Below are 12,262 nucleotides of genomic sequence, written 5' to 3'. Positions count from 1 at the left end.
TATAAAATCAATTTCATTTGATTCAACTTAATGTCAGCGAAGCCCTGAGCACAGAACGTGGCCCCTGGGAGGTCTGTGATAGGTGCTAAAACTCCTTCTTTCCACTTTTTCCATTTGACTGTGAATTTGACCTGGGGCTTCGGGATTGGTTTTGACATACAGATGCTGGCCTTAGAGAGCTGTTAGGCTCTGACAGTCTTTCTCCCAACAAGTGACAAAACAGGAGGCAAACGGTTTGCAGAAATGACTTTCGGGTGGAAACATACTCCTTGCATGTTCTGGGGTCTGCAGAATGACAACAGGGGTGCACAGCAGGGGGAGTAGCGGGTGCAGGGGGTGACGGAGAGGGTGATGAGAAATTCACGGAACATCTGATCTCAGACCAGATATTGGAGCTTCCCAGGACTGTCCGATCTCATTGTTAAAGCAGCTGGGGCAGAGGCTGTGGGTCCTGTTCACTCCCACGCAGGAGGGAAGCGATAAACACCCGGAAAGGCCCTCAGGGATGTCAGGCGGTGCCCGGCCTCCTGGCAGAGGCTCAGAGGGGATGCCCTGTGGGACTAGACCCCAGCAGGTGGAGGCCCAGGGCGACCCCTCCACATGTAATGGGCAGTTTTGCCAGAGATGGGAATGCTAGCAGGGAAATGCAGGGCCCGCCCTCCGAGCCCAAGGCCCAGGTTCCTTCTCCTCAGAGGAAGGGAAGAGGAGGTGAGAGTGAGGGGCTAGCAGGCCAGGCCACGGAGGACGGGGACCGGAGGCTCCTGGGTGACCTGCAGCTGGGCTTGCTTGGTGCTGCTTCTGTGACGTGCTCCGTGCTGCGTGTTCCTTGCTCTCTGCTCTCCCTGAGCTGTTCTTGGAGCAAGGCTAGGGGTTCAGAGCCCAAGACTGCTTCGAGGCCACCCCCAGGTGTTGCCGGAGTAGCCACAGAGGGGAACCGTCTGCTGGGTCACCTGGCCATGCCTATTTGAACACCTCCTCCCTCTCTGCAGCCTCTCGGGCTGTCTGGAAAAAGCAAAGGCAAGCTGAGGTAGGACATCTACAGTTCCCTAGCAGAGCCGGTCACTCCTCCAGACCTCGGGGGAGGCCCTTCCCCTGGGGACCCATGGCCAGCGTTCCTCCTGCTGGCTCATTCTGGAGTGGCCTTCCCGGACCTGCACTGGGCACAGTCGCGCTCCCCAGCAGACACCCCTGAACCCTGACAGCCATCCTCAGCTCTGCCTGCTCTGGTCTGTTCTGTAGGCCCCTGCCAGGCTCCCTTGGCCTGTGGCTTTGGATCGGTTTCAGTCAGTGGGAGACACCAGCAGGAGGAGAGGGGGCAGAGAAGCGACAAAGGGGGGCTCTTTCTTCCCTGGCCCCCTGCTTCAGTGTCCTGTCTCTCGGGGCCCCTCTGTCCTTCCCTGATGATTGGTCGGGTGAGTGGCTGCTTCTGCTTGTCCCATCCTCCCCGGGGACGGTAATAGCTTCCAGCAGCTGCTAATCTCTGTGTGTCTCAACTTCCCAATTCATTCTCTAGCCCTGATTGCCCCTCTGCAAAGGGTCCCTTCATTAATATCTGATTTGAACCATCAGGGTAAACTCTGCCTCCTCTTCAGACCTTAACCCTGATGTCTCTGAAGGATTTGGGATCCTCTGGTGTGAACCTAGTCCTGTGCCAACAATTGATAAAGCTGGCAGGAAAATATGGGATTAGAGTACTAATTATCAAATTCATACTTAATCCAAGGTTAGAGTAATAATTATTAATATGACTACTAACAAAGCACATATATATGTAATTTTGCTTATTCTTGCAACACCACCTCCAAAAACTATGCGGGACACATGTGATTATGTCCATAATGAAAGTGAGTGTATTTATTAATCAGTGTTCTTCAGAGAAACAGAACTAAAGGGAAATGTATGTATATGCATGCGTGTGTGTGTGTGTGTGCGCGCGCGCGCACGCACAGAGAGAGAAAGAAAAGAGAGAGAGAGAAATGTAAGGAATTGGCTCACGATTGTAGAGGCTTGGTAAGTCTAAAATCTGCAGGTTAGGCCAGCAGGCTGGAGACAGACCCAGGGCAGAATTGCTGTTGAGTTCAAAGGTCATCTGCTAGGAGAATTCCTTCTTGCTTGGGGGCCCTCAAAGCAGCTGCAGCAACAGAGTCTGACCTCCCAGCAAGGAGCTCCTGCTGGAGGTTTGTTTACTTTGAACAAAAGCTCACAAAGATGCCTACGATTCCCTCTGCACATAGGAACTTTCCATTTCTGCATTACGCAGGGCATACGTGTGTTATTTAGGTGTTAAAACAGACCAAAATGTGTTCTCCTGTCCAGAAGCAAGCAAAGCCAACTCCAGCTGCGTTCCCTGACAGCCCAGTTAATTAGGCCAAAGGAAACGGCCCCACTGGAGGTGGGCGAGGCCCACAGAGGACGGTCGCGGTGGGAAACTCAGCAGGCGGAAATGTTCTCTTGGTTTCTGGGAGGCTGGAGATTTCCCAAGGGGCCAGTGAAGTTTCAGTCCCCACTGGTGGCAGCAGCCTCTCCAGATGGCCTCCCACTGCCATCACACCAGCCGTAGCAGGGAGGTGTAGCAGGGATGTACAGCCGGTGTTGCCCGCTTCATGGAGTTGACGGGAGCTGGGGACCTTGCCCCTTCCAAGCTGCGGCAGGAGCTCCCCAGGTGCTGCTGCAGCTATTCATACCATGGCTGCAGGCCTGGGCTTCCCACTCGAAGGAGCACACAAGAGCCCCACCCTCCTGTGAGGTGTTGCACCAGCCCAAGTCATGGCTGCAGAACTGAGCCTCCCTGTGCTCTTGGGGGTCCGGGAGCAGGCAGGAGCCCTGCTTTCCAGGTGCATCTGCAGCCGCCCAAACTCTCACTGCAAACGCGGGCCTGCTGCTCCATGCAGCGGGCAGGAGCCTCACCACTGGCAACCCCCGCAACCCGCCGCCCTCTCCGGGTATAGCTGCAGCCACCCAAACCCTGGCTGCAGACTCAGGTATCCCTGCACTCTTGGAGACCCAGGGAGGCCCCCTGACGTCGCAGGCTCAGAAGTGCCTGCTCCTGCTGCCTGGCTTCTCCCTGCTGTGGGTGCCAGCTTCATTCTTGGAGCAAAGTCTGGGCTTAGCCCGGGTGCCATGAAAGGCAGCAGGAGGCAGACAGATTCCTGGGTGGAAGGGGATAGGTCTCCGGTGATTCCCAGCCACATTTTCAAAGAATCTGGAAGGAATAGGATGGCTGGTGCAGAAAAAGGCTTGTGAATTATGGATTTAGCTTTGAGGGCTTCAGCCGACCTGGAACGTATACCTGTGCAGGTGGTTGCTGGGTAGGGTGACCACTATCGTCTCTCTCCATCACCCAGGGCTGTGCTCAGCTCAAAGCCACAGAAGCCCAGGCACGGTGGCATCTCCGGGGGGAAGTTGCCTTATTCCAGATTCACAGGTCCAGGGGCAGAGGGGCCAGGGCAGGTGTGGGGCCGCAGGATATCACCCAGGGCCTGGCTCCTTCTGCCTTTCTGCTGCCATCTTCAGCTGGTGCCTTCACCTTGAGGCCTCTTGTGGTTGCTGGTGCTGCTGCGCTTGGCCTCCTGTCTGCCTCCAACCGGGCGAGGAGAAAGGAGGAGGTAAGAGGAGGGAGGGGCTTAAGTAGAAGGCCACACTTACCCAGAATCCCTAGTAGCCGCCTGTTCCGCAACCCCCCTCCTCATACTGCCTCCACTGGGCTAGAGCTGTGTCACACAGGCTGAGTGGCCAGGGAGCTGGGCACCATCCAGGAGCGTGTGATCGTCAGGGTCCTGCTGGTAAGAAAAGGGCATGTGGGTAGACATCTGGAGTGCCTGTCATGGTCCAATTAACTGGCTAAAGGGATTTGTGGGTATGCAGCTGTTTTCAATCAAAAGTACGTAATTCACATCTTCCCAAACACAGATTCCTGCTTTTGAGTAATGAAGGCGACCAAACCACGTGACCCTGCCTGCAAAGATCCCACCTGGACTCCCGGTTCCTCCAAGGAGCCATCGTGTGGTTCAAATCCATCAGAAATTCTCCAAATCTCCACCCTCCTCAGGGTGCAGAGTTGGCTGCTTTTCTGTGTCCCCTGCTGATCACCGCAACCACTGGGCACCTTGGCCTGCGAAGCCTCAGCTGTCCTCCGTCTGCAGACGAGCCGAGGTATGAAAGCCTCCTTGCTGGCCCGGGAGCCTGTCATTGTCCTCCAGCAGCTCTAGCCTGGATGCGGTCCCAGAGATAAATCATATCCCTTTAAAATGCCATGGTGGCCCATTATTTTTGCTTGAAAATACCCCTGGCTGTCTGTTGGCGAGCTGGGTGACAGGCCCCAGCTGTTGTGCTCAGCGCTGCATAGAGTCACGTCAGTCTGTCGACTTGTGTAGTGAGCAAGCCGGTAGCTTTGGATGGCATGCACATGAAATCCAGTCCTGGCATGCAGGACTTGGCCGGGGGTCGCAGGGAGCCATGTCTACTGAACAGCTAGTAATACTTGACAGTCCCGGCCTCATGCCCATGTGAAACGCCCTGTTCATACCCGGCTACATGGGCAATAGCAAAAAATGACACAATGGCAATCCCTGGGCTACGTTTCGCAATATTCAACAACACTTGCTCAAAGAAATTGCAATCTTGAAAAATGAACTGAATACAATTAAAGAATTACTCTGGATATCTCAACCAGAAGAACACAGTGAACCAGCATATACCCATCACATAGGCTCAACGGTTATCAGGGTTTGCTCCTTCCTTCAAGCTCTCTCCCCTCTTCCTGCCAACTTATTTTAAGGCAAATCCCAGACCTTACATGGATGTTTTCTAACATAGCTGCAATATCTTTATCACCTCCAACAAAATTAAAAATAATTCCCTATAATTGTCTAACATTCAGTCCATGTTAGAATTTCTCCAGTTGTCTCCCAAATGTCTTTTTCCTGTTGCTTTTTGGCAATCAAGATTCAAGAATGGCCACATGGCATCTGGTTGTTAAGTCTCCAGTGTCTCTTTGGTTGACAGTGATCCCCTGTTCCTCATTTTACTCTTCATTCTTGTTGAATTTTACTCTTCATTCTTGTTGAATTCCCAGGAGCAGTTGCCTCTGGGGTGCCACAGTTGCCCAGAATCCCTGGCAGCCACCTGTTCAAAGAATCTTGAAGCAATCAGATGGTTGATGCAGAAGAAGGTTCGTGAATTCTGGATTTAGCTTTGAATGCTTCAGCCGGCCTGGAATTTGTCTGTATTTGTCTGCCTGCTGCCTCATGGTGGCCCATTTTATTTCCTCTACCTGAAGGACAAGTGGATACCTCTGAGCAATCTGGGGGAAGAGAATCATGGTTTCCATTAAACCCAGCCTGGGGTTTGAAAACTCTGGGCAAGGGAAGGTATGTGCTTCAAGAAAATTTCCTGGATTCTTGCTGAACTAACAAGGCAAGGGTTTGCTCTTAAGCCTTACCACCTCATTCCCTAACAGCTCTGTTCTGGGTTAAGTCACTTTAATGAACTGCCCTGCCATTCCCAGGTGAGATGTAAATTAGAACCTGCAGTCCCAATACCAGAGCCATGTTCTCAGTATGTGAAGAAACCCTAACAGCCGAGACAGAATGAATGCCGGACTGATAAAGGGGCCAGGTCTACACAAGCACACCCATGGGACAACCCGAGGGCACGTTATTTTGGTCGGAGTTATCTCCTGGGTCACGGGCATGAGACTAGGAAGGTCAAGGTTCGCTTGTTATCGTTGTGTGCTGGGCTCTGCTGTGGGCGCCTTCTTATTACATCCTCAGAACAGCCTCAGGATGACTCATGATTTCCTCACTCACAGACGAGGACCTGAGGCTCAGGAAAGATACATTTGCACGAGGTCTCGCATCTTGTAGGTCTGGGTTCAGCCTGGACCCACGGTTTCCATTCTTGCCCCAATCCTCCATTCCCTCCATTCCCTCCCAGCAGCCAATCAGTGGCTGTCCAGACATGCACGCCAGCTGTGTTGCGCCCCCACCATATAAACTTCTCCAATCACTTCCCACTGCTCCCCATGTGAACCCCAGGGGGTTCACCCTGTTCCAGGAGGCTCTGCCTGATCCATACCCCACACCCCTTCCTGCATCCCTGCAACGTGCTTTCTCCAGCTCCCCAGTCCTGGCTTCCTCTCTGTTCCCTGCACTTGTCCAGTCCAGTTCCGCCTCCAGGCATTGGCACCTGCTGTGCGCTTGACCTGGCGTGCTCTCCTGATGGCCTTTACTGGGCTAGAATCTTCTCAGTGCTCAGCCTGAGCTCAAAGCTCACCTCTTCAGAGAGGCCGTCCTCACCTCCCCATCCAATGTGGCCTTTCTTCCCTTCGCTCTTTCAATTCCCAGTTTATTTCCTGTAGAGCAGTTTCACCCTCTTCACCAATCTTGTTTTGTATTTCCTTGTTTATTGTGCCTCCTTTACCAGAACGCCCACCCTCTGAGGGCCCGGGCCAGGTCTGTGCTGGTCAGAGCTGTATTCTAGGACCTAGAAAAGTGCCTGGCATGATATCTGCTCAGAAAATGAAGGAATGGATGGATGGATGGAAGCCTGTCTTTGCTGAAGGCCCACTTACTGAGCCTTCAAAGTGAATCTAGGCCCTTGGCTGTTTCTATCTCTTTTGTGGTTAAATTCCAAAGGGCCTTGACAAACCCTTGTTTTGTTTTATGTTTTTCTTCTGTCTCAGTAGCCTTCTCTGCCCATCGGTCCACCTCGAGGAGTTGTAAGACACCGAGGGCTCTGAGCGGCAAAGCCGTTCCTCAGCAACAAGGAAATGATGTGTGGGATTTCTCTTCCTGCCTCATCCATGAGTTAGGCTGAATAAAGGCAGCTTCTTCTCCCCACTGTTGTATCAGCTTCCTAGGGCTGCCATAACAAGTTCCCACTCAGTTGGCGCCTTAAAACCATAGAAATTCGTTCTCCCACAGTTCTGAAGGACAGAAATCCAAAATCCCAGGGCTGTGTTCCCTCCAGGGGCTCCCCAGGAGACTCGGTCCCTCACCTCCTGCCACTTCTCCGGCTTGTGGCTGCTTCGCTCCAGTCTCTGCCCCCCCTCCTCTGTGGATCTGTGTCATCTCCCTCTGCCTGTCTCCTGTAAGGACTCTTGCGATAGCGTTTAGCATAATCCTTCCATGTCAACGTCCTTAACTTTATGACATTTGCAAACCCTTTTGACAAGCAAGGTTGCATGTACAGGTTGCAAGGATGAGGACTTGTGTCTCTGGGTGGCCATTATTTAACCTCTGGTGCGGCTCTACCTTCTCCCGTGACCCTCCTGGAAGTTGGGCTCACTGGCTGCTCTTTCTCTGGGACTCCACATTCTATTCATGATGTTTTAATCTCTAACCACCTCAGCACCTGAGGGAAAAGGACCTTGCTATAAAAAAGAAACACTTCTCTTAATTACCCTTGTACCTGGAATACACTCTGGGCAGGGAGTGGCGGGGCCTGGGGCCATCCATCACCCGGTCCTGTCTCTGGCTCCGAGCTGCCTTCCGCAGACCCCATCACCACTCTCCTCCGTGGCATTTAATCAATGGCCTGTCTGGGGGTTCTGAGTGATGCTGCCTCTTGTGAGATGAGAAGTTGCAGCTGCCTCTGGAAAGACTGTTTCAGAAGAGGGGGATCCCAGGTTCTCCCTCTGCTGGGTGGGGGGCAGGTCACAGGAGATTCTTTGGCCCCTGGGCAGCCCTTGGGGCTCCTGAAACTTCACAGAGGCAGCAACACCATGGAACGTGCTGCGGCCCAGGCTCCTCTAGGCCTGGCCCAGGGACGGGACAGAAGAGATGCCAGAGCTCTGCGCCCCTGCAAGACCCAGCTCCCTGGTTTGCTCACAGCCCCAGCCCTACCATCACTTCTCTGGGGACCGGCAGGCTGTTCCCATCTCCCCTTTATCCCCGGGCAGCCAAGAAGGCCCAGGACCCAAGCCCTCCCTCATCCCCACTCCAGTCTTCCCCAGCTCTACGGCATGAGGATCCCCTACTCTCCCTGAGCCCCTTGACCCCTCCCACTCCCTGAACCCAAGCCCCTTCCGGTCCTCCACCCCCTCCCTGCCTGCTTTGTCCCACAACCCAGCCACCCCTGCACATACTCAATTTCTCAGTCATTTACTTGTTTTGAGTTCTAGAACACATGCTCTGGGCAGCGAGAGCTTTTGTCTCCAGAGTTTTGAGCTCACGTAAAACAGGCAGTGGCTCTGGAGAGGGGGAAGCCCCATGGCTGCCCATCAGGGAAGCAGCTCAGGGCAGCAGGCACCTGCGTGGGGATGGCAAAGGGCACAGTCCACTTGGTCTTGGCCAGTCCTTGGTGACCAGGGACAGAGAATGGTGAGGGGCACTAAGACCAGGGCTCTCCAGGGCCTCCTATGGCTGTGGGAGAGGCCTAGCAGGGCTCGTGCTTGGAGGTGATTATGAGGCATCAAAGTCATGGAGGTGAGACCAGTCCCTCCTCCGGTTGCATCCTGTGTTCCCTGCATCTTTGTGCCTGTACTTGGTGGGGTAATTGTCTCCAGAACCAGCCCAATTGTCACATAGAACTGATGTTTATGGTTTCTTTTGAGTAAACATAGAAATTGACCCTCCCAGTCTTGCAACTTGAGAAAGTTACATTTGTCTTATCTGAGCTCCTTTCTTAAAAAAGCAGCTATCAGTCCTCCCACATGGCATCAAGAAACTGAAACTCACCAGATCACTGCATCTGGACAATGAGAGCCGCCAGATCCCTCACCCATCAGGACTGCTGACCACCTGCCTCTTGTTGACCGACTCTTCTTCCCTAATTCCTGTTTTCCCACACATGGTTACATTTATTCCCTGCTGTATAAACCCCTAACTGTAGTCAGTCAGGAAGACAGATTTGAGACTGATCTTTCACTTTCTTGGCTACAGCACTGATGAAAGGTTTCCTTTCTGGTAATACTTGTCTCAGTGATTGACTTTCTGTGTGGTGAGCAGGAAGGTCTAGACCAAACTCCTGGGGTTTCAGTAACATCCCCCCATTACTGTCTACTGGATGCAGATAGGTAGCTGGTTTGGTCCCGTAATTTACAATATGATTAGAGAAGACATTCAACCTCTCCAAATTTAAAGGGACATAGACATGATTTTTTTTTCCTTTTTCTCTTCTTTCTTTTTATTTATTTATTTATTTATTTATTTATTATTATTATACTTTAAGTTGTAGGGTACATGTGCATAACGTGCAGGTTTGTTACATATGTATACTTGTGCCATGTTGCTGTGCTGCACCCATCAACTCGTCATTTACATCAGGTATAACTCCCAGTGCAATCCCTCCCCCCTCCCCCCTCCCCATGATAGGCCCCGGTGTGTGATGTTCCCCTTCCTATTTGTTTGCTTTTCATTTGTTTTTCCCTTCAGAAGGAGAGCTGTATTTAGAAGCATACTCACTAACATGCTATTTTCTAGTAGCAAAATTCTGGAAACGAGAGGGAATAGGAGAATAAAGTATGGTATGACTGAAACCAACCCGATTGCCGCATAGACACTTCTTTTTGATAAACATAGACATTGGCCCTCTGGTCTTAAGAGGCTTGAAACATACTTGTTTCATCGGAGTTCCTTCCTCAGGAAATGACCTTTGGGCCTGTCACAAAAAGTTTCAAAGAACTGAAACCAGATCACTGCGGGACTCCTCATCCACCATGATTGCTTCCTTGCCCCTTCCAAGTTCCTGTTTTCTTGCACATTGTTACATTTCTTGCCTGCTATATAAACACCTGATTTTAGTCAGTCGGGGAGATGGATTTGAGGCTAAGCTCCCATCTTCTTGGGGGCGGCACCTGATTAAAGCCTTCTTCCTTGGCAATAGTTTTCATCTCAGTGATTGGCTTTCTGTGTGATGAGCAGCAGGACCTAGTCCAACCCCCTGATGTTTTGGTAGCATAACTGCTCAGTGGACTATTATGCAGGCAATTCAAAGTAACTCCATGTCAAATGTGAAGTAGTGTGAATTATGAAAACTAAGACCACACAAAAACATTTTAAAGGAGAAATAACCAATAGGAGATGAATATACATAAAATAAAAAATTGGTTTGCACAATTATGGAGACCGAGAAGTCCTACAATCTGTCATCTGCAAGCTGGAGACCTAGGAAAGCCAGTGATGGTGTTCAACAGACTGAGCCAGAGCAATTGGTAGATGGCAGTTCAAGTCTGAAGGCAGGAGACTCATGTTTCAGCTCAAGCAGTCAGGCAGAGAGGCAGAGAGAACCCAACCCTTCCTTCCTTCCTTCCTTCCTTCCTTCCTTCTTTCCTTCCTTCCTTCCTTCCTTCCTTCCTTCCTTCCTTCCTTCCTTCCTTCCTTCCTCCCTCCCTCCCTCCCTCCCTCCCTCCCCTCCCTTACCCTCCCTCCTTTCCTCCTTCCTCTCCTCTCCCCTACCCCCTCCTTCCTTCCTTTTCCCTCCTTCCTTCCTCCCTCCCCCCTCCCCTTCCCACCTCCTTTCCTCCTTCCCCCCTCTCCCCTACCCTCCCTCCCTCCCTTCCTTCCTTCCTTCCTTCCTTCCTTCCTTCCTTCCTTCCTTCCCTCTTCTCTCCCTTTTCTTTCTTGTTTAGAGATGGGGTCTTGCTCTTTTGCCCAGGTTGGAGTGTAGTGATGTGATCATAGCTCACTGTAGTCTCAAATTTCTGGTCTCAATTGATCCTCCCACTTCAGCTTCCCAAGCAGCTGAGACTGTATGTGTGCATCACCACACTTGGCTAATTTGTTTTTTAAGTTCATTTTTTGTAGAAATGGGGTCTCCCTATGTTGCCCAGGCTGGTCCCATAGTCCTGGCCTCAAGTGGTCCTCCTGCCTTCGCCTGCCAAAGTCCTGGAATTACAAGCATGAGCCCCTGCACCCAGCCAGAATTCGACCTTTCTAAGCCCTTTCATTCTATTCAGTCATCCTCAATGGGTTGAATGATGCTCCCCCACACTGGGGAGGGTCTGCTTCTATGCTCAGTCTACTAATTCAAATGCTAATTTCTCTCAGAAAAATCCTCAGAAACATACCCAGAAATAATGTTTAATCAGATATCTGGGCATCCCCTGGCTCAGTCAACTTGACACAAAATTAGCCATCACACACAGTAAGAACCTATACCAATAGCCAGACTCTGTCAAGTCCCTGCCAGTCACCTAGCAACAGGCAAAGTGTTTAAGGCAGTGCTTCTCACACTTCGATTTGCTCACAAACCACCTGGGGGTCTTGCTAAACTCGAATTCCCATTCAGTAGGATTTGGGTGGAACCCCAAACTCTGCATTTTTGATACGCTTCTAGGTGATGAAGAGGCTGCTGGTTTACAGACTGTACATTGAGAAGCAAGGTCTTAAGATATACTGACCTTGAGCTTTCCCAACAATCCTTGAAAAGAGAGGGTTCTGCGAAGGGAAGCGACCTGTCAGGTAAGGGACCTCTTCAGTTACCCTACATTGTCAAGTGAGTGATGTCCTTAGGTAAGTACCCTCCCTAGGGTCACACGAGTAGGTACATGGTAGAGCCAGGATTTGAACACCCATATCCCCCATTCCAAAACTCCCATTATTCTCAAATCTGCTATAACTGCAACCACATGGGTGATTTCTCTAACATTTTTCTTAAAGTGTGTTTTGCATCATTATCTTATTAGGTAAAAATTGATTAACAAGATGACTTCTCTTCTCCCAATCACCAGACTTTAAAAATTGCTTTTGTGTTAAACTCTTCTGATGGGATTGTGGGAAGTAAGTGAATGTGAAAATTCCTTGGAAGGATGGCAGATAATGAGCATCTATCACACAAGCTCTTACTGTCTGTAGCTCAGCACAAGCCAAAGACGTTTTACAGTGGCCTAAAATTGCAGTCATTTTTACCATAAAAATTTGTCACTGCAAGAGTAACACAGTCTTGACGGGTCTGCTATTACCTTGATAAACATTTTCCACCGGGCGAAACTCTGAGCGCCTGTTCTCACTTGCACACTGACACTGTGCTCAACAAAGCTGTAGTATGTCTGGCTCCTGCCTTCTTCACCCTTGGACACGACCATGTAGAGAAAAATTCCAATTTAGGATGCGTCTTTCCTGGTCATGCTTTAGAAAACCGGGAGAATATATATCTCAGTCTATGTGTTCTTATTTTAGGAAAAGTTGGGAAAGAAGAAATTATTAAAATAAGTAAAATGAAAACCAAACCTCAGCATAGTCAGAGAGTCCATAGGGAGTGGGGGCAGAATGAAATGGATATTATTTCACATTTCTTCTTTGCTCTGTTTTAAGATTTTGTA

At 50.7% G+C, this 12,262-nt stretch overlaps 1 long non-coding RNA gene across 1 annotated transcript in view; it reads left to right on the top strand.

Moving 5' to 3' along the window:
• The window catches only part of LOC102117826 (uncharacterized), a 123,236-nt gene extending 111,831 nt beyond the window's left edge, over window positions 1-11,405 (top strand). Inside the window, exons 3-6 of the long non-coding RNA XR_012419513.1 lie at window positions 3,910-4,152; window positions 5,075-5,170; window positions 5,279-5,369; window positions 11,278-11,405. This is a non-coding gene — a long non-coding RNA (uncharacterized lncRNA). The remainder of the gene's footprint in view (window positions 1-3,909; window positions 4,153-5,074; window positions 5,171-5,278; window positions 5,370-11,277) is intronic.
• Window positions 11,406-12,262: the final 857 nt, after the last annotated feature.

This window comes from Macaca fascicularis, chromosome 10, assembly GCF_037993035.2.
Source record: "Macaca fascicularis isolate 582-1 chromosome 10, T2T-MFA8v1.1".
In the NCBI taxonomy this organism is placed as follows: Eukaryota; Metazoa; Chordata; class Mammalia; order Primates; family Cercopithecidae; genus Macaca; species Macaca fascicularis.
The sequence above is the reverse complement of the archived record's forward strand: the minus strand, read 5'-3'. Positions and strand labels throughout refer to the sequence as shown.